Source organism: Canis aureus, chromosome 33, assembly GCF_053574225.1.
Source record: "Canis aureus isolate CA01 chromosome 33, VMU_Caureus_v.1.0, whole genome shotgun sequence".
Taxonomy (NCBI): Eukaryota; Metazoa; Chordata; class Mammalia; order Carnivora; family Canidae; genus Canis; species Canis aureus.
Window position 1 is genome coordinate 6,339,697 of NC_135643.1, and position 22,894 is coordinate 6,362,590.

Sequence of the window (22,894 nt, forward strand, 5' to 3'; positions counted from 1 at the left end):
AGAAATGTTTCAAACTGGTTCCATGACATTGAATGCCTCCTCTGTACAAGGGAATAAAAAGTAGTCCTAAAGCAAGAATTGGTATGAATTAGACCTCTGAATAAAACCAGGATAGTGGGAGAAAAAAAACAAAAGCTGATTTTAGATTACATCCCATGTGCCATGCTTCACCAATGAATTGGTTATATGATATGATTCTGATTCAGGTTGTCTGGAAAAAGTTTTTGTAAAACACTGCTCTGGATCATTTAAATCTGCCCAGGTATGATAAAATGGACAAGGAAAAAAAGATGATTCATCATGGTGTTCTCATTCTTGGTATTAAGAGTTGAATGGACTGTGACACCTGACCTGGGTGGCTCAGCAGTTGAGCATCTGCCTTTGGCTCAGGGTGTGATCCCAGAGTTCTCAGATCAAGTCCCACATTGGGCTCCTTGTGGGAAGCCTGCTTCTCCCTCTGCCTATGTCTCTGCCTCTTTCTCTCTGTGTCTCTCATAAATAAATAAATAAAATCTTACAAAAAAAAAAAAAAAAAAGAGTTGAATGGAGTAGTTACAAACAAAAGTTTTAGATGCAGACTGCCTGTAATAAAACCACATCTCTGCCACTTATTACCTGGGTGATCCTGGGCAAGTTATCTAGCGTCTTTAAGCACCAAGGTCACTACCTGTAAAATAAATATAATAGTAGTACAAACCTCCAAGTACTGGGAAGACTAGACAAAATAATTCAGTTTCCTTAGCAAAGCGTCTGGTACACAGTAATACATAGCAGCTATTTTTAATAAAAAACAGCTAGTAGCTAAAATAGCTAAATAGTAGCTATTTTTATCGTTCAAAATACATTTATAGAGTTATTACTACATGCTATATTTAAGAGGTGGTATGCAAATAACCACATTCTAGTATAACATCCAATTCATCTACATACATCCTCTTTTGAGTCCATAAACCATTTGTTTTGCCCTCAAACACTCAAAATCTGAATAAACACAGAATTTTGATATATGAGGTTTACTTACTGGTTCTCCTACAAGGAAAGGTGATAGGTTAGTTGGTTAATAATCATTTATCAAGCGCTCAGTTTGGATTGGAAGCTATATTAAGTGCAATGAAAAGTATTATCATTCAAATAAAATATACGTATTGAGGGGATGTTGCCCAATGACACCATTAGAGGGAATAAATAGCATTTAATAGGAGAAAACTTCCTGCAGGAATTGAGTATTGAACAAGATAAGAAAGGAAAGATTAGGGCAGCCCGGGTGGCTCAGCAGTTTAATCAACGCCTTCAGCCCAGGGCCTGATCCTGGAGACCCTGCATGGAGCCTGCTTCTCCCTCTACCTGTGTCTCTGCCTCTCTCTCTCTCTCTCTCTCTCTCATGAATAAATAAATAAAAATCTTAAAAAAAAAAAAAAGAAAGGAAAGATTAACTCTTACTAACACCGCTGATGTTGAGAGGTTTTTCAGTCAAAAACAGTAGCCTGGGAGAGTGGGGGACAGGGGATTAAGCAGTTCTAAACTGGGTACCACACTCAGCAAGACTCCAGAGAGGAGCAGATGGTCTGTTCTAGAGACAAAGAGATGAAGTCATATGAGGAGAAAATCTTTTTGCTGTAAATCATCCAACTACATTGAAGTATACTTGTACACAAAAATGTATGGGATCAATAGTAACTTCTACAGTTTCCAAAATGAGAGCTTTCTGAATCTCTGAAAATTAAGTGAAAATGGTTATTGTAAGGCAAATTATAAGTCATTAGTGATTACTGCTGTTCTAAGTTCAGCTTTTTCTACAGCAAAACATAGAACACAAAGAGGAAGTTTGGGGATTAATTCTGTTTTCCAGGACTTTGAAAAATTTCTCAGATTCCTATTTTTCTCTCCTGTGAATCAGGTAAAATTGCTAATACACTCACCTTTCATGGTCTAACAATACACTCACAATAATGATTCGCAGAAAATGCCCTTGGAGTGTGATAGATTTGGGGGGATAATTAATTCTGCTTCCTTCCTCTCTCGCTCACCCCAGGCCACTACCAGCACTACTTCTAATCAATTTTCAACTTGAACAAAAATCCATAAGGTTGCAAATGACCAGATGACATGTTTATTTCTGCAGTGATTAATTTCCTCAAAAAAAAAAAAAAAAAAAAAAGACAAAGTTCCAAAAGAAATTGGATTGGTTTAATTGACACTCTCCATGTGTGAAGCCAATGAAAAACCTTAAAAAAAAAAAAACTTTCACCTCCTACAATTCCAACCCAAATGATTTTTAAGACAAAGAAAAATAAGAAATCAGGGAAAGAAAAGAAAGCCAACTCTGCTCACCAAGAAGACTTTTTGAAAAAGTATTTAACATGGCAAAAGTAAAATCCTTTTATAATTCCAGTGATACTGAATAAAACCAATATCTGATATTAAGTAATAGTGCTATATCAGAAATTTTTGAGCAATTCTCATGTTTATAGAGAAGAACAGAAATTGACACCTAGCATATCTGAAATGCATAAAAATGATATATACACTGTCATCATATTTGAAAATTAAATATTAAGGAAGTAATGTATCCTAAGCATAGACACATCCAGAAAAATTAAATGCCTACATTAAAAGAATCCCACCAGCAAGCCACTTCCAGCTACGCTAGTTTCTTTTATCACAATCTAGTTTCCATTTCATTAACCTTTGGGTCAAAGCTTCCAGAAAACTGTTGGCTATACCTCAAATGAAGAGATAAATGTCAAAAATTTACTGATCGGGGAGGAATTCTGGGAATATGATGGCAGCCACAATGCAGTTTTTAAATCTTCCCAAATGCCCCCCATAAAAACAGAGCAACAAAGATACCAAAATATTTACATCAGATAGTGTCGACTGAATGATAAGATTTCCCCAGGAACCTGCGATGCATTTATTATGCCATTAAGTAGGAAGGAGAAAAAAGCATAGGGTCTATCTGATGAATCTGAGAACAGGAAAACCCAAAAATTGTCAACTAGTATTCATTGGAAAGTACAGTGGGACCATTGTGAGGACAGTGGTTGAAACTCAACTCAGGACATTCCCATTTGTAGTACAAGAGATTCTCATTAAGGTCTAAAGGGACTGAGGGAGCTGGGTTCCTACAAATTCTCAAAATCAACCAGCCAAAGCCCCATCCCAGAATGAAGCCCACAAAGGATAAATTTTTGGGAAAAGATGCCAACTTGAGCAAGACAGAAATAAGAGGGAAGAAAAAAGAAACAATCCAGATAAAAAGTTGGGAAGAGAAACACACATAAATAGAATTAATTCAGTCAAGGTCACCTGGTCAATACAGTATGACCATGAAGATGAACCTAGTCATCCAAATCTAATGCTTTTTCAATTTTTACCCAGATATCTGTTATCTAGTAGGTAAAGACTGAGAATACTAAATAATATGAAACTTAAGAAATGAATAGAATATTACATTTGAATATAGTTTTTTTTCAGCTATAAGAGTTGACGAGAAAAAAAAAAAGTTTTAAGTCAGAAGGCTGAATGCCACAAAAATATCTTCATGTGATTGCCATTCTGCCTTCGTAGTATAACAAATAATGGCACCAATCATTTATTGAAGGTTCAGTCATTGCCAGGCTCCACTCCAGCTACTTTATATGAATGATCTCACTTAACCCCAATAACAACCATCATTATTCCCATTTCAAAGATGAAGAAACAAGCTAAGAGAAGTAACTGGTCTAAGGACACAGTTAATAAAAGACAGAGCCAGAATTCAAATCCAGATCTGCTTGATTCAAAGCCTATTTAACATTTGTTTATTATTTACAATAAAAACTCATATAGTAAAATAAGATGATATTGAAAATTAAAACCTGGTATTATATTAACAAACAAATATTCTCAAATGACAAGCTTTATAGTTTACTGTATTTCAATAGTTCCCATCTAAAAGATATGGATAAGCAAAAACATTTCCTTGAGTTAAATATGTAGACTGGTACCTTAAAATAGTCAACAATAGAGATTTTGTTCATTCATGTTTCCATAGCTCTTTTGTGACAAAAGAAGGACTCTTCCTGACTGCAGGGATATAATTCACCCACCATATATATCCAAATCCTACTTAACCTTTGAATACCAGTTCATTTCTTTTTTCCATGTACCTTCCTCCTATCACTCTGGAAACTACTTCTACTTTTACTTAATTACTACAGCTATGCTTCTTGCATGCAGCACATAGTTTACATTACATTACATTTCCCCAAGAGTATCTGAAGTAACAGAGATGAGATTTACCGTCCTACCTGAAACCACCAAAACAAACAAACAAAATACATTAAAAAATGGTTTTCAAGATACTGGATAGCAGGCAACAAAGAACAATGATCCCTAAGAGATAAGAAACAAAGTGAGGCCTACATTTGTGCAAGTATACTGCCTTGAGAGATTTTCCAGGCTGCAGCCCAGAGAAAGGGAACCCAGGGAAAATCCAGCTGACTCCCTGAGATGAAAGGAGAGAGCTGAGAGTCTGGGGAGACCAAGGCAACTGAAATTTGTACAACAGAGTACCAAAAAGGAAAAACTTTCATAGAAAAAGATTCCAGAGATCTGCAGAGGATCTCTCAAAAAAAAAAAAAAAAAAAAAAAATTCAGCAGGGTGCTGATTTAAACATGAATGTGAGAAAATGAGCTGAAACTGGGGAAAGAACAACCTGAAAGGATTAGAAAGACGAGTACCTAGAACTCACCTAGGACTGGGAATAGTGCCTCTTCCCACAAAGCAGGAGAGGAAACATCATAATGCATAAATCATTGGGTAAGGTGCTTGAAAGAGTGCTGCCTCAGAAGTGAGAAATAATTAGCCTTAGACTAAAAACACCTTTAGGTGACCCTAATAATTTTTCTTAAATAAGAAAGCACAAAAATAGTTACGGAAATACAAAAATGTCTAGCACTTGAAAAGGCAATGTCTGACATCCAAAGATTATCAAGCATGCAAGAAAGCAGGAAAATACAAATCTTAATGGGGGGGGGGAGGGGAATCAATCAATTAAAACTGGCCCAGAACTGACAAAAAGGTTAGAAGGACATTATAGTAGTTAAAACTATATTTCATATTTTCAAAAACTTAGTAGAAACAGAAAAAACATTTAAAAACTCAAACCAAACTTCCAGAAATGAAAGCTGCAATGTCTAAAAGGGATTAATGGCAAATTAGGTATATAGAAGAAAATATTATTAAATTGAAGATATACTAAAAGAAACTTTCCAAAATTAAACACAAAGAGAAAAAAGAATTTTAAAAACAAATGGAAAAAATCAATGAGCTGTGGAACAACTTTGAGAGGTCTTCTATAAATATATTAGAGTCCTAAAGAAGAGGAGGTAGGGAGTAAAAAAAGTTTTGAGTATGTATTTGATGAAAATATTAACTCATGGAACTAAAAAATTCATCAACCTCAAATACAAGAAATATAAGAAACTGACACCAATATACACCATAATCATTATTCTAACCAATGATAAAAAGAGAAAATTTTAAAGCAGCTATCAGAAAAAAGACACATTATATACACAAGAACAAGTATAAGGATGATAGCAGATTTCCCAAGTGCAACAAGGTACAAGAGAAGACAATGAAGCAATATCTTTAAAATAATATTTAAAAATATATTAATATGATTGCTTCCATAAAAATAAAATAGAATCTATAGAAAAGCAACTAGAATTAAGAAGTGTGGTTTGAAATATTGCAGGATCAAAGATCAACATACAAAAATCAATTGTATTCTTATATACTCCCAATGAGCAATTAGAAATTAAAATTCAGGACACCTGGGTGGTTCAGTGGTTGAGCATCTGCCTTTGGCTTAGGCCACGGTCCTATAGTCCCAGGATTGAGCCCCACATTGGGCTCCTCTTGAGGAGCCTGCTTCTCCGTCCGCCTATGTCTCTGCCTCTCTCTGTGTCTCTCATGATAAATAAATAAATAAATAAATTAATTAATTAAATCTTTTAAAAAATATAAAGTTATAAAAAATAAAGAAGAAATTAAAATCCAAGGGGCGCCTGGTGGCTTTGGTGGTTGAGCATCCAACTCTTGATTTCAGCTCAGGCCTTGATCTCAGGATCATGAGTTCAAGCACCATATTGAGCTCCATACTGGGCATCAAGCCTACTTAAAAAAAAAGAAGAAGAAACTAAAATTCAAAAAACAATGCCATTCACAATTACATTAAACTAATAAATAAATACTCAGGAGTAAAATCTGACAAAAGATGTATAAATTCCATACATTGAAAACTACAAAACAAGGTTGAGAAAAAATTTAAAAGACCTAAATGAATTAGAAAGATACATTGTGTTTATGGATCAGAAAATAACAATATTGTTTCCCAGCATGTTTTTTTGTAGAAATTGGTAAGTTGATTCTAAAATTCATATATAAATGCGAGCAATCTAGAATAGCCAAAGAATAGCTTTGAAAAAGAGTAGCAAAGTTAGAGGATCTGATTTCAAGATTTATTAGAAAGCTACTATAATCAAGATAGTTAGTATGGTATTAGTGCAAAGATAGACAAATCAATGAAACAGATTCTAGAAATAGATTTGCATTAAACAACTGATTTTTTTTTTTTGCTTTTGCCTCTTCTTTTTTTTTAAAAAGTTTATTTTTTAGAGCAGATATAGGTTTACAGTAAAACTTAGAAAGTTCAGACATGACAAAAGTTTTCATAGACAACTTTTTAACAAAGATAAAAGAGCAATCTGGGCAGGACACCTAGGTGGTGCAGTCGATTAACCCTATTCATGCTTTCGGCTCAGGTCACGATCTCAGGGTTATAAGATCAAGCCCTGTGTCAGGCTCTGCACTCGGTGTGGAGTCTGCTTGAGATTCTCGCTCCCTCTGCCCCTCCTGTTCATGCTCTTTTTCTCTCATTCTCTCTAAAAAGTGAATAAATAAATCTTTTTAAAAATTTGTTGTTAAAGGCAATTTGGTGGAGGACGGAAAGGATCATCTTTCAACAAATGGTGGGGATAATTGCATATCTGTATGCCAAAAAAACTTTGATCTATACCTCACACTATGTGCAAAAATTAATTCAAAATAGATCAATGACCTAAATGTAAAACAGAAATTCTACAAGAAAATATAGAAAAGAAGTTTTTGTGACCTTGGATTTAGTATTTCTGTGATATACCAAGTGCATGATTGATAAAAGGGAAAATGGTAAATCGAACTTCATAAAAATTAAAAATTTCTTCTGGTCAAAAGAACTGCTAAAAGGATGAAAAGATAAGCCACAGAGTGGGAGAAAATACTTGCAAATCATTTATCTGATAAAGTACTTGTATCCAAAATAAAGAACCCTCAAAACAATAATAAGAATCAAAATGGATAAATGATTTGAACAGACATTTCGTCAAAGAAGATACATGAATGGCAAATAAGCCAATGATAGGATGTTCAACATATCAGTCATTAGGGGTATACAAATTAGAGCCACATGAGATATCTCTACACACCTATTAGAATGGCTAAAATTACAAGGGCGAATCATACCAAGTGCTAGTGAGAATATAGAGAAACTAAAACACCCATACACCACTAACAGAAATGTAAAACCAGCCAACTGCTTTGGAAAACAGTTTGTAAATGTCTTCAACAATAAGTATACACCTACCAAATGATCCAGCCATTCCACTTCTAAGCATTACCCAAGAGAAATAAAAGTACTTGTCTACTTGTCCATGAATATTCATAGCAACTCTATTTGTGAGACCCCAAAACTATAAGCAATCCAAATGTCCATGAACAAGTGAATGAATAAATCAGTTCTGGTATATCCATACAATAAAATACTCTCAAAAAATACAGAACAAACTATTGATACATACAATAAATTTAAAGGGTGGTTTTGTTTTGTTTTTTGCTCTTTTCCCAGTAGATACATTTGAAAGACAAAGGTCTACATTTCTTTTAATTTCCCTATATTCCCAAAGTAATTTTATTAATTTTTTCAAAGGAGGTATCAAAACTTCAAATGTTTCCTTAAGACAGTCAAACCAAGTCAAAAATTATGGGGAAAATAAAATTAGCAATCCAATGTGCAAGAACAAGTTAAGTAGCATTTCAAACTACTGGGAAGGGAAATAAAGCCTTACCACATAAAATTCTTCTAGGAATAATTTTTAAGGGTGGCTCATATTTTATCTCAGATTTTTTTTACCTAGTTGTCTCAAGGCTTATTCCTCCAAATCTTGCCACCTTTCTCAAAAAAAATTTTTTTTAAGATTTTATTTATTTGAGACAGAGAGAGCATGCACATGAAAGCACTAGTGGGGGAAGGAGCAGAGAGAGAGGGAGAAGCAGACTCCCCAGTGAGCAGGGAGCCCAATGTGGGGCTCCATTCCAGGACCCTGAGATCATGACCTAAGCCAAAGACAGAAGCTTAACTGACTGAGCCACCCAGGCACCCCCAAATGTTTTTTTTTTAAACCATGAGTGGATACTGAATTTAAATACTTGAATTATCATTATCTCATTATGCTAAGATAATAAGGTAGTTGTTCACATTTGGGAAGTACTCCAAAATCAGTCAGAATTTTAAGAAGGCCTTCAAAAGACTCAAAGCTCAAGAATAATTCAGAATGTTTTGTAGTTTTGTTTTGTTTTGTTTTGTTTTGTTTTTCCAAACAGGATGTATAGCCCTCACTGGTAGGGTTGTTACGAGCTAATGAAATCTCATCAGTATACCCAACAAGGAAAAAAATACCTACATACTTCCCTGCATCCAAAGGATTTATGAAGACTCACAATACAGTAACTACCTTTTCAAACTGAACCCCAGAGGTTTATGCATTTAACTCTACTGGGGTTCTCTAGGTTTGAAACCTGATTTTCTAGCCTGGCAAAGTGTAAAAAATACATGGATAGTTGTCCTGATAAGTCATTAAAAGCTGCAGTAAATTAGGCAAGTGAGTTCCAATCTCTACATTTTTTCATTGAAAATGGAGGGATGAGTCTAGAAATTTCTAACATCACCATCATTTTGAGACTATGTCTAAAACAAGACAGTATGCTTTCAGTACCAAGGACAGTCACAACAGCTAGGAGAAAGACACTGACTCAAGCACAAAAACCAATTATGTTTTAAAAATTGTTGTAGCAAAAGTCCATGGATAGTTTAATATTTCAGGTTGATGTGGTGTGTATGATAAGTACATTTTCCACTTTCATTTTTTGTAACCACCTTTCAGAATTATGAACATCATAGAATATAACAGAAACAATTTGCCTTGTGAAGAAAACTTCTATATTTATTATCTAAATGTTCCAATTAATTTTGATTGAAGGGCACCCTGGGTGGCTTAGCAGTTTAGTGCTGCTTTCAGCCCAGGGCATGATCCTGGAAACCCGGGATCAAGTCCCACGTCGGGCTCCCTGCATGGAGCCTGCTTCTCCCTCTGCCTCTGCCTCTGTCTCTGCCTCTGTCTCTCTCTGTGTCTCTCATGAATAAATAAATAAAATATTTAAAAAAAAATTTGATTGAAGATTTACAAAAAAATTAAAAAACTCTAAATGGACAAACAAAACAATTACCAAAAAAGTGAGTAAAAACTACATTACATTATACACTTCTGTGCTCTTCAATTGAATAATATGTGATATTATACAATATCTAATATATTACATATTATACAATATATATAATTGTAGATATTACATAAACATATGTATATATTATATGACATATATTATGTAATATATAATATACAATATATTCAATATCATATTACTAATATTAGTAACTAAAAAGAATAAAGTTTCAACTGTTTAAATTAAAAATACCAGACACATACCAATATTTTTAATCAATTTAAACAATGCTAAAGTTTCTATCAGAGTAGATCTTAGAATTTACAACCAATGTCATCCTAAAATATGTTAGGGTCCAGGGCATCCCCCAAAGAAGGGCAAATCACATCAGGTGATGATAACATCCTTCCTATCCACCCTCAATATTTGAAAACAGACCAATATGAAAGTCAAATCTGCAAGCCTTCAAGGCCAAAAGAAAGGAGGAAGGAGTCCATCAAAGAAGTATTTTATATCCTTTGGTATGGACACTCATGGAGTTGAATGTTTCTTAACTTTCCCTGATTATGGGGGGAAGAGGAAGGTCTGTGGAAAAGATATAGTGTAGTTTTATGCATTTAATCATTTGTGTATTAGTTCTATAAGACTGCTATTCAGGAAACATTGCCATGTCCTGGGGATACAACAGTGAAGAAATAATCATAGTTCTTCTCACTAATATTGATCTTCTTGTTAGGACAGTAACTCCTTATTTGTTGCATTGTAGAATGAACAAAGTGAATCTAAAGATAGCAAGAAATCTTCCTGGACCTCCTCTGAGAAACAGGTTTCTATTCTCACAATATAGAAAGAAATAGAGAAAAGAGAGTTAGCTGTGTGTTTTCACAATGAGAGTTTTCCCTGGTCCTTACCATTCTAGAAGGAAGAAGGAAGAGACAGACGTATGCATACTAAGAATCCACCCACTCACAGATAATGGCTCAATGTGAGTCCTGTCAGATTTATATTCCTTCACCCTGGGGTCAAATGGAAAAGAAAACTAATTTGATAGAATGAGTAAAAAGGAGCACTGAATAAATATTCTCTCTAGAAGACCACGTGTAACTTTCTATTTAACTTTCTTTTTGGAGGAAATGTCAGTATAAGCATATAGTTGACCCTTATCAACAGCTTTGTCTCTCTGAAAGCTTCACCTTTCAAAAGATAATTGAGCCAATCTTGGTATCAAAAAAACAAGGACCCATTTATGTTTTAAAGGGAATGTACATATTTGTATTACACAGAGGCAAATTTGGTAGTTCAAAATTCTATAATATGCATGTAATACAGTAATATGCAGCTTTATCAAGGAAAGCAGAATTAGAGCAACGATCATTCTACTGCTTTTCAAAAGTGCAAGGAAAACTAACGTATCTGTCTGGTGTTAGTCACTGTTTTCATGGATCAGTGTCAGAGCACAAACTAAAGCCAATAAACTGCTTATATTTATTAATTTTCAAGGTTTCATATATGAGAAAATTGATGATGTTTCATAGTAAAATTGATTTAAATCAACTTGCTATTGATTTGTTTACCTAAAGAGTTTCACTTTTTAATTTATTAAAGAGATAATATTGAATTGACAATCTAATTTTTCTATGAGCACACCTAAATAGAAAAAAATGTCACCACACTCACATGCAATGTGTATAGTGAAATAATTTCCCTGATGTGTGCAACTATGAACTGGATAAAAAAGCAGATCAGACCAAACTCCCTTCTTACTCTTTAAATACTACAAGAACACCTTTTGCGATTTCATTTATTTATTTGTCAAATATTTACTAACCATCATTTTCCCTACCTACCAGGTAAATGGAAAGAAGATGCCATGAAAGAAATGTAAGTGTTTATCCTGGGCTTCAGAGATTCACACTTTAATTGAAGGGGTTATCTTGTAGGTCCTCCTAACAGCGGATATAAGTCGAAATTTCATTCTGTTTATTTTCCAATTTGGATATAATCTCTATCCCCTATCCCTTGCATTAGGCTGTTATTATCTAAAGGGCAGAAACACTGACGCCTTCCATGTAACAACTACTCCAATTCTCATGGCATATACACCACATACACAATAGAAAATAAAAATTTTTTCTAGCATAAAACAGTGAGAAACCAGTTTCCCCAAAACTCTTAATAGTATTAAAAAGGTTCAGTATTGTTTTCTGAGTATTTTTATAATTCAACATTCAGCAATAGCATAAATCCTATTTTCTGAAATTAAAAGTACTATAGAGCAAAAAATTCCCTTATGAATAAACAAATTCTGAAACAATGTTAACATCCTCATAACATTGTTCTATTTGGCTAAGTCAATGTGACAGATGGGTTACTGTAAACTGGAATTCCTTACTTGCACTTAATTTCCTGTTTAAAAACATATCAAACCCACACCACCACACTGGAGTAGTACATTTCTGGTTCATTGCAAGCTGACCAATTAAAGTCAAATCCATGTATTTTGCATAATGAAAACTAAATTTAACTCTTTCCCACAATTTGGAACACTAAAGAACCACTAGCCTTAGAGTCACAAGATGTGGTTCAAGACCCAGCTTTGCCACATACTAATTATCTGACCTTGGACAACTCTTCTAACTTCTTGGCAATTCATATTCCTCACATGAAAGTTAAGAAGTTAAGATGCAATTCATTCAGCATCCCACTCCATCTCTAAAAGGCTGTACTCTTTTAAGTCACTGGCGTTTACTGAACCTCTCATTTGACCCAAACCACGTTCCATTTATCCACAAAACACAAGCCACATCATTATATGCTATTCTTGTGAATTCATCCACTTTTACCTGAATATATAACGAGGCACACAGAGTTTTTATGAATTGGCAGAATTTTTTACAAACCAGTAATTCAAATGGTCACTTTGATCTTTTAAGAAGTTGCTATTGTTCTCTATCATTTGAAGTTATAGTCAGAAAGAGATGAAATATTCAGATTGCGTAATTCAAGGAAAGTTAGGGAAAACTTTGACTATTTACAAATATACAAGAAGGGTATAAGAAAAACCACAAGGCATGGTACCATATCTTGGGGCTAGTTACATGCCCCATTACCCACCCACTCCCCATACACACAAAGTAGCAAGAGAAGGGAGACTTGCGGGAAGCTGGAGACAGGCTAGAGAGGACCACCTTACAGGAGCTGTGATCTTAAGTAGAGGGACACAGCCAGCTCAAGGTGACCTTGCAAACAGGGAGTCGAGGTAATAAATGCCTTGCCCTCACAATCTCCACTCCCTCCAGTCTCTGACCAATGCTCCCCCTTGGCCAAACTCAATTAGCAGCTGAGGCCAAGAGAAACCTGCAGATGTATTTCATACAAGTTGGCTCCCCAGAGTACAGAGTGGAGAAAGATCAAGAACTAGAGGTGGGAAGGGAAATACCGAACACAAACCTCTTCCCTCTAATTAGGCTACATTCTCAAAGAATTATGCTGCCCCCCAACTTGACAGGAGACTTCTTTAATGGTGTCATGAGTATAAACTACTTGTCTAGTGGGTTCATGCAATATGCTGGATTCCTTCCAAATTCTAACTATGTATTTAATGTTCAAATAATCTTTATTCTAATACTAAGAACCTATTAAAACTCTCTAATGTAGTCATCTGGGATAATTTTAGATCTCAACAGGTTTTCACAAAGAACGTAAGCAAACCAATTGCTTAAATTGGAAGAAATGTCAATGTTAGTAAAGATTGATTTTCTATACTCCCTCTCTCTAATTAGTTGCTTTGGACATCAATGAGTTGCATGAAAAGAGCCACAATGATTTCTCTGATTAAGTAGCTCCAGTAAACTAGAAAGGTTGGAGCACAGCATTATTAACTCTTTGATGGGCTATGCATGTAAAGCCATGCTGATCTCCACACAGTATTGAAGTGCTCCAGAGGATAGGAGAATAAAAGTGGATAACAGGAGGAGGAGCTTCGAAAGGAGGACTTCATTAAAACTGCGAGTTTAGAAAAGACAAGGAGCATAGCCATCAATATAGAAAGAAAACTACTGCTAATTGGATACTTGCTACCATGTACCAGGTGCTGTGCTAAGTGCTTTTACATCATATCTCATATAATCTGCATAACAGCCCAGTGAGATATTTTTATTTAGAGCATTTTACATATGCAGAAAGTAACTTGCCTAAGGCACTACAAGACAAAATCAAAAAAATCGAATGAGACACAGTTTCAAAAAGGTTTTGATATGACCTCAGACATAATGCCACCTTTTTACCATTTTTAATCATTGCTGGGTCTTAAAAAGTGATAAGACAAAAATAACTTATTCTATCTATTTATAGCATCAATCTGGAAAAGCAGAATTTCTTCTGAAATTGACTACTTCTTTTGACAAATATTTTAAGTGGTTGTCACAGCACTTGGAAGCATGCTGGTAAGAGTTAGTCTGTGAAATCCTTTCCCTAGAATAGGCATACTGGTTTTCCACCACACATTCAGTTCAGAATAGTCCTTCATTTTTGTGCTTAGAAATCAAGCCTCCTCAAATAGAGGGGGACTATGTCTTGTTCCTTTTGTTTTCGGTTTTTTTTTTAATATTTTATTTATTTATTCATGAGAGACACAGAGAGAGAGGCAGAGACATAGGCAGAGGGAGAAGCAAGCTCCTCACAGGAAGCCCAATGCGAGACTCAATCCCCGGGGCCCAGGATCACGCCCTGAGCCAAAGGCAGATGCTCAACCGCTGAGCCACCCAGACATCCCTGTCTTGTTCCTTTTGTAATCCTTACAGCACCAAGCAAATATACAGGACACATAACCGGGATTAAATAATTACTTATTCAATGAGTAATCAGCATAGTGCAGTATGTTATGGGCAAGAGACTTCAGAAAGAAAAGTACACACTGGTTTATTTACCCAGAAAAAATAGAAATTAAAACAATCTTTGTATCATCACTAGTGCTGTGGCATCTAATTTGCTTTTCACGTGTGCCAGACACAAAGTATACTACAGGTGCTTTCTATAGTGGAGCCTTCCCCACACCCATTACATATCCACTCAAAATTGACCCCACCTCCAAATAATTAATACATGAGGAATGACATTAAAATGTTTTGAAGTGGAAAAATAAGAAGAAAGGTAACATCTAATTCAATTACGTTTCAAGCACAGTACTTAACACTTTATAAGTATTTTCTCATTTAACCCTAATAACAATTACTGTCTTCACTTTATAGATGAAGACATTGAGCTTAGAGAAGTTAATTAATTTGCCTATGGTCACACAAATAATAAACGACGAATGACAGAATGAAGATTTAGCTTACACTCTAGAAGATAATCATTAAAAGGCAGCCTATTATCAAAAAGACAAGAGATAGGGGCAGCCAGTATAGAAAACAGTATGGAGGTTCCTCAAAATATTTAAAATAGAACTACCACATGATGCAGCAATTCCACTTTTGGGTATTGATCCAAAGAAAACAAAAACACTAAGTCAAAAAACATTTGCACTCCTGTGTTCACTGCAGCATGATTTACAATAGCCAAAATATGGAAACAAGTGTCCACTGTCATATAAATGGACAAAGACAATGTGATGTACATTCAGCCATAAAAAAGGATGAAATTGTGCTATTTGTGAAAACACAGATGGACCCTGAAGACACTATACTAAGTGAAACAGGTCAGAGATAGAGAAAGCAAATACCATGTCATCCCACTTATGCGTGGGGAAAAAAAAAAAAGCAGCTCATAGATTCACAGATATAGAGAACAGATTGGTGATCGCCAGAGGTGGGAGGTGGGGGTGGAGAGAATGGAAGAAGGTGGTCAAAAAGTATAAACTTCCAGTTACAAAATAAATAAATCCTAGGATGTACTGTACACAGCGTGGTGATTATAGCTAATAGCTGCAATGCACACTTGAAAGTTACTAAAAGAGTAAATCTTACAAATTTTCCTCACAAGGAAAAATATATTCTGTAACTGTATGGTGACAGATATTAACTAGATTTATTGTGGTAACCATTTCACAATATATGCAAATATCAAATTACTTTATTGCACACCTGAAACTAATATAATGTTGAATGTATCTCAACATTTTTTTTTAAGATTTTATTTATTCATGAGAGACACACAGAGAGAGAGAGGCAGAGACACAGGCAGAGGGAGAAGCAGGCTCCGTGCAGGGAGCCCGATGTGGGACTCGATCCCAGGACTCCAGGATCATGCCCTGGGCCAAAGACAAGTGCTAAACCACTGAGCCACCCAGGGATCCCCAACATTTTTTTAAGGCAGTCTTTAATATCACTAAAGATATAGGGAATGGGAAGCACTAACTTCTGCCTTAGTCACACTGGAGTCACTATTGAGATGAATCATGGATTTGAGGTTCGGTTGCTCCCCCACATTGGTAAGGGCATCACAGCTAACGCTAGATTGCCCTAGAAAATGTGGGGGAACTTGGGAACAGAAGACCTAGAACTGAAATCCTAGCTCCAAAGTTCTCTGGCTACGGTTATCTGGGGGCATCCACTTTACCTCTCTGAACCTCAGCTTCTAAGTCTGTCAAGTGGGGATGATAATACTTTAAGAACCATTAAGAAGATTCAACCAAAGTGCTTCAAAATCTATAAAGCACTGTGCCATAAAATTTGTTGATTATTCTCTTCTACTGGTGACACTTTCGGCCAGCAGGATAGGAGATCCCATAGGATAAAATCTGGGCAATCACCCCAACACACTGTACCTTAGGAATGGTTTGTTGAGAGAAACAAATCTAATTATTCTTTATAGTTCATGGCTTGGGTACTTTTCATCCGGTGATATAAGGAACTTAAAGGAGGAGATGGGGATAGTTAGAAATGGCAGGTAGGATTTATGCTAATTTTGTAGGACAAAGAAGGGCTTCAAAATGATTTTGAAAATTCATAATCAAAGTTGCTCCCATTTGTTATCATATTCACTTTCAAGGCCAGAAATAGAAAGAAACTTTACTAACCAATGGAATTTATCTTTCATTTATCTTTTTGTTTTTTAGAGTAAACTCTATGCCCAATGTGGGGCTTGAATACATGACCCTCAGATCAAGAGTCCCATGCCCTACCAACTGAGCCAGCCAGAAGCCCCTAATTTTCACTTAAATAATATTTTATGGTATTTAGACATACTCTACATTATTCCAAACTGTATTTGAGGTTAAGACACCTTACATTTTTTGGTACCACTTTGTGATTTTGCAAAGAATTTAATAATTATTATTTTAATTGGTAGTGTTTTTTTTAAGATTTTACTTATTTATTTGTTTATTTGAGAGAGAGAGAGAAAAAATGAGGAGGGGGTGCAGAAGGAGAGGGAGAAGTAGACTCCCCACTGAGCAGGGAACCCATTGTGGACCTGGATCCCAGAACCCGGAGATCATGACCTGAGCCAAAGGCAGATGCTTAACTGACTGAGCCCCTCAGATGCCCCTCAACTGATGGTATTTTTATAGTGCTATCTTCTTAATTCTATGAAGAAGAAAGTCAGGGGCAGCCCGGGTGGTTCATCCTGGAAACCCGGGATCAAGTCCCACGTCAGGCTCCGTGCATGAAGCCTGCTTCTCCCTCTGCCTGTGTCTCTGCCTCTCCCTCTCTCTGTCAAAATAAATAAATAATCTTTAAAAAAAAAAAAAAAGAAGAAGAAAGTCATACATAGAAAAGGTGATAAATTATTTTTATTATGTGCAAGGTTGGTTAGACAATTTTAGACCCAAGCTGTTTTCCAAAGCTAGTATTGCTTAATTCCCTGTTCCCAAGTTTCTCCATCTGTAAATAGAGTAAAATAATCCCCTACTGTTTTTCCATTTCTAATAAAATTATGTATGTAAGGTGTTTTGGTAAATTCAAAAGAACTGTTACTATTGTCTATTACCCGTCAACTCTGCTAAGTGAGAGTATATTTCTTAGTCACTCTAACCCACAGCAATTCTGAAACAAAGATGCAACCCTACAGAAACCCCTTTATTTATCTAGGAAGTATTCACACATAAGGGAAGTCCGTACAACGTGCATAGGGGTAGCCGAATTAACTAGGAACCCCAGAGGGTCCGCCCAGCTGCTTGGACATCTAAACCTGGCACTAAGCAAATGAACTCCTAAAAATCACAGGAGGCATTAGAGTACTCACCCAGCCATCTGACTCACTCACAGCATCTGGGCATGAGAAAATTTTATTTCCCAAATCCCACTTCCCTGCCCCCGTCTTCCCTAGCCACACATACAAACAATCTGGACAGTCCATAAGGTAGAGGATAATTTTAGGGGGTTCCCCAGGGCCTGGCTGGATGCTTTCCAATCATTTCTTTCTGGCCTGTGAAATCAGATGCACAATTTCTTTATACATGAGAAAAAAATGAAATCAGTTTCTATTTGCAGAGTGAGATGGAAAAAATGAAAATCACACACAGCTATGTCAGAGATTCTTAGAAAGGACCTTCCTAAGCTGGAAGAGAGGAAGGAAGCAAAAGAGAAACTTTTCTTTTTTTTTTTTAATAAAATAATTTTTTATTGGTGTTCAATTTACCAACATACAGAATAATACCCAGTGCTCATCCCGTCAAGTGTCCCCCTCAGTGCCCGTCCCCCACTCACCCCCACCCCCCCCCCCCGCCCTCCTCCCCTTCCACCACCCCTAGTTCGTTTCCCAGAGTTAGGAGTCTTTATGTTCTGTCTCCCTTTCTGATATTTCCTACCCATTTCCTCTCCCTTCCCCTCTATTCCCTTTCACTATTATTTATATTCCCCAAATGAATGAGAACATACACTGTTTGTCCTTCTCCAATTGACTTACTTCACTCAGCATAAAACCCTCCAGAGAAACTTTTCAAAAGAAAAGGAAGTTTGGGGATGCCTGAGTGGCTCAGCGGTTGAGCACCTGCCCCTGGCTCAGGGCATGATCTGTGGTCTTAGGATTGAGTCTCACATCAGGCTCCCTGCCTGGAGCCTGCTTCTCCCTCTGCCTACGTCTCTGCCTTTCCCTCTCTGTGTCTTTCATGAATAAATAAATAAAATCTTTTTTAAAAAAACAGAAAAGGAAGTTTGATTTGTGAACCCCTGGAAAGTGTCCCATGCACTTGGTCTCACATACATACACGGCACAGTCGAGGTTTTAGAGCATAGTTAGCCAATAAAATCAATGAGATTTTTGGATTCATTTTAACCACTGATCATATGTTTTAATCATCATGGCCATTCCAGAAGTAAAGAACTGTGTGTAGCTCTGGATGTGCTTCTGAGCTTTCCCACACCACCCTTCTTTCTCCTAACAGACATACAATAAATTTTAACATATATGAAATTTGGCTAAAATGAACATCAAGAATAGATTGTTGGACCAAAAAAAAAAAAAAAAAAGGCCTGGGACATTAGATTTCACAAAAGGCCTACACTGATTCAAGAATGGAATAGGAAAGGGACACCTAGGTCATGATCCCGGAGTTCTGGGGTCGAGTCCCACAGCAGGCTCCCTACAGGGAGGCTGCTTCTCCCTCCACCTATGTCTTTGCCTCTCTTTCTGTGTCTCTCATGAAAAAATAAATAAAATCTTTAAAAAAAAAAAAAAAAGAATGGCATAGGAAAGAAGGACATTGATTAAGAAGGAGGATATGGCCCAATATTCTGTATCTAAATGTGATTACAAAGGAAATCATCACATACCCAAATTTTGCTGGCCACATAAACCCACCTCCACCCTGAGAACATCAGATTCTCTTCCAAGGATCCCTCCTTCTTTGGTACTGGTAGGTGTCCTCCAGGTGAAATGACATCATGTGAGCTCTGGAACCAGTCCAGACAACCATAGAGCTTGTTGACTCCAGATTGCCCATGAGCCTGAACTGCTCCTGCAGGAGACTATCCAGTATTGCTCTGCTCTGCTCAGGTCAACAGTGCTCCCCTTGCTTTGAAGGGGTTCCCTTCTCTGAGTTCTACTCTCTGAAATAATAGATGATGATCCTGCTATGGATCCTGCTATTTCTTCTGGCCCAGGGTAGTAGACTCAGGGGAGAGGGCAAGGGGAGAGAGTACAAACAACAGCCACCATATGTTTCTGCAAACTACAATCCTAGCCTCTCAGACCCTCTTCATAGCCTAGTAATTCCTCCTTGCAATTTGCCTCCTGCGACTGATATCTGCCCCACCTTCCCCACCAATGTTGATAGAATTTCACTCATAAACTCATTTAAGTGTCATCTTTATTAAGTACCTTATTAAGTAAATTTCTAGGTATAAGAAGATTCCAGAGTTTACTGCCCAGGGGTTAAAGCTCTAGTTGTAAATTATGACTGCTTCATATTTCCTTCTCTACCATTTAAATGGATGCATTTCTATTCCTAACCAGCCCCACCATCCTTGACAGTCCATTCACCAATAGATCCTTGCATGCCTGGGATGCCAAGTATACACCTTGTTTCTGTGCTCTCCATTACAGTGTCAGTAATAACAATTCACATTTGTATAATGCTTGACATTTTATAAAGGGCTTTCACATTTATTACCATTCTGGAGCCTCACATCATTTCTGTGAGTAAAGCAAATCGAATATTGCTACTTTCATTTTAGAGCTATAAAAATGGACACTCAGAGAGGTAAGGAGATTTACCCCCAATAGCATTCAGCCCATGAGGTGATGAGCCCATCCCAGAAACCAGATCTTAAGACTCCTGGTGTTGGTTCTTTGCAATACATAATCCTGTTACCCTCTAGCTTTCAGCCCCATGGGCCTCTCTAGGCTCCCTCACTTGACTTCCAGCCAAGTTCAAATAATCTCCTTGAAAGTAAATTTCCAAGCTTTCAGGCCATCCAACGGAGTTTCCAGAGAAGCAGGGCATCATTACTCCCTCTTTCCCACTAGAAATAGGATAAGAAAGCCCGCTGGGTAAGTATTCTTTGGAGTAAATTAATTTTGGAATAATCTAACCTGACTTCCAGCCAGAATTCTACACCAGCAGTACGCAACATAAAAGTCTGATGAATAAAATCTTAACTTATAGCATGAATTTGCTTCACTTGACTTATTTTGAGGATACATGTTTGCAAACCAATTGAAAAATAAAAAATACTCTGTGTTTAATTATATTGCAATCTATGGTTGAATTTCATTTAAATGGCATTTATAATCAGCACATTTTTCAAGTACTGCATTTGCCAGAGTTGTATGTAAGATTATCAACATTTGTACAACTTTAATCCAAGTTAGCATCAATACACATCCTACAGATTAAGGGGCAAGTCACTAAAGGACAGTGGCTGTCACATTTCCATAAAATACAATTAAATATATTCAGAAATAATTTGGTTCCCAGATTTTGCTAAAACAGCATATGGCATGTTTTCAAAATTAATGAGCACTGATTGAGCACCTATGTTGTGCTCAGCATTGTAGAAAATTCAGAAAAGTGAAAGGAATGTCCTAAGATAGTCCGAGGAGAGGGACACCCCAGGGTACTGGGATCAAGGTGAAAGTATATAATCATTATCATCATCATCATCATCATCACTATTAAATTATTTGTCAATTACTACATGCCAAGCACTATGCTTAGTATTTTGTTTGAATTATCTAATTTAATCTTCATAACAACTCAATGAGATAGCTACTATTATTATTCCTATTTTATAGAAAATAAAAGCAGGATACAAAGAAGTATTTTATTTAAGGTCATGTAGCAAAGAATTGAAGGAGCCAGGATTGGAAGTCAAATATCTGATTCTCCTGCCTGTGTATTCTTAGCCTCTTTTCTGTAATTGGAGAAGCCTTCATGAATGGCTGGATCTTTACTATGGCCCTGAAAATTAGGTAGGGTTTAGTTAGGAAGAAAGGAAAGAATGAAGATAGGATAAGCAAGTAGCAAAAAACAAAGGCGCAGGGGCAAGCGCTTGCATTTGACCTGTAAAAGATCCCTGAAGAAAATTAATGGCAGGAAGTAAAGTAAACAAGACAGAGTAAGACATATAAGAGAAAATCTTTAAAATAACCTAAGCATTTTTTATAGACTTGAGCCTTTGGAAACAGAAAGTCATGTAGACAGACTCTTGTGTGGGAAAGTGACAATGAAAAGGCATTGTAGTACACTAGCAGCATATTCAGGAAAGGGGAGAAGAGGGTGACTTGAAAGAAGCAAACCAATTATTACTTATTGTCAAATCCCCTACAGACCCTGCTCCTTGGTCATGGTACATACTCAGTAAATGTTTGTCAGATCAGTGGACAAAAACTAGTAGCAATAAAAAGAGAAGTATAAGTCCAAGAAAGAATCTGCAGGAGTCACTAACAGACTGTTCGTTAAGAAAAAAGAAAAGAAAGAATGCAAAAATGGCACCAAAGTGCTACTCTAGGTTAAAAAGGTGGCTGATGATGGAGTTGGAAAGGAGAAAGGGGGGGTTCCAGATGGGTAGAAAGGAGGACGATGAGTCCTCCTCATTTTGAAAATGTGTTTGAAAGGGAAATAGAATAGACCTAGGATACATTTAAGATTCTTTGAGGGTAGAGGGACACCTGGGTGGCTCAGCGGTTGAGTGCCTGCCTTCAGCTCAGGGCGTGAACCGGGATCCCTGATTGAGTCCCACATCAGTCTCCTCACGTGGAGCCTGCTTCTCCCTCTGCCTGTGTCTCTGTCTCTGTCTCTCTCTTTCTCTCTCTGGGTCTCTCATGAATAAATAAATAAAAATCTTTAAATAAGATTCTTTGAGGGTAGAAAACACAGTCCTTACTCATCATGAAATTCAGATAAATAAAAGTTGTCATTTTATTTATGGGCCACTCCTATAGGTAACTCCAAGTAGGTAAAACTCTTTAAACATAAATGTCACTACTAGACCTATTTATCAAAGACTTGTGAAGAAAAGAAATTCATAATATACAAGAATACTATTACAAATTGAAAAGAACTAAGCAAAAGGAAATAAATCAAAGAGTGACGCTCTTTTCCTGCTCCTTGTGACATGCAGCCAGCACTGGCCATTTGACAGATTTGAAACACCAGCCTTTACTTATCAAAATACAAAAAAAGGAAAAAATCATGTAATGACTTCTCAGCAAGAAGCCATTAGACAGATGTAATCATAATGGGACCAAATATTCCTATAAATGAAATGCATGCATTTAGGACCACAAGCAGAGTTTAAAAGCAGCTAACACAAAAGGTAAGTAGAGTTGCCTGTGCGTATATACAACGGCTCAGATGTGATAGAGCAATCCAATTGGCTCTCAAACAAACTGAATTCTGAATTTACAAGACAAACTCAGTAT

The 22,894-nt window shown here is 36.5% G+C and overlaps 1 protein-coding gene across 14 annotated transcripts in view; it reads right to left on the reverse strand.

Annotated features, from left to right (window-relative positions):
- Positions 1–22,894, reverse strand: part of RASGEF1B (RasGEF domain family member 1B) — a 550,562-nt gene that overhangs the window by 521,132 nt on the left and 6,536 nt on the right. The gene's annotated exons all lie outside the window — the stretch shown is intronic.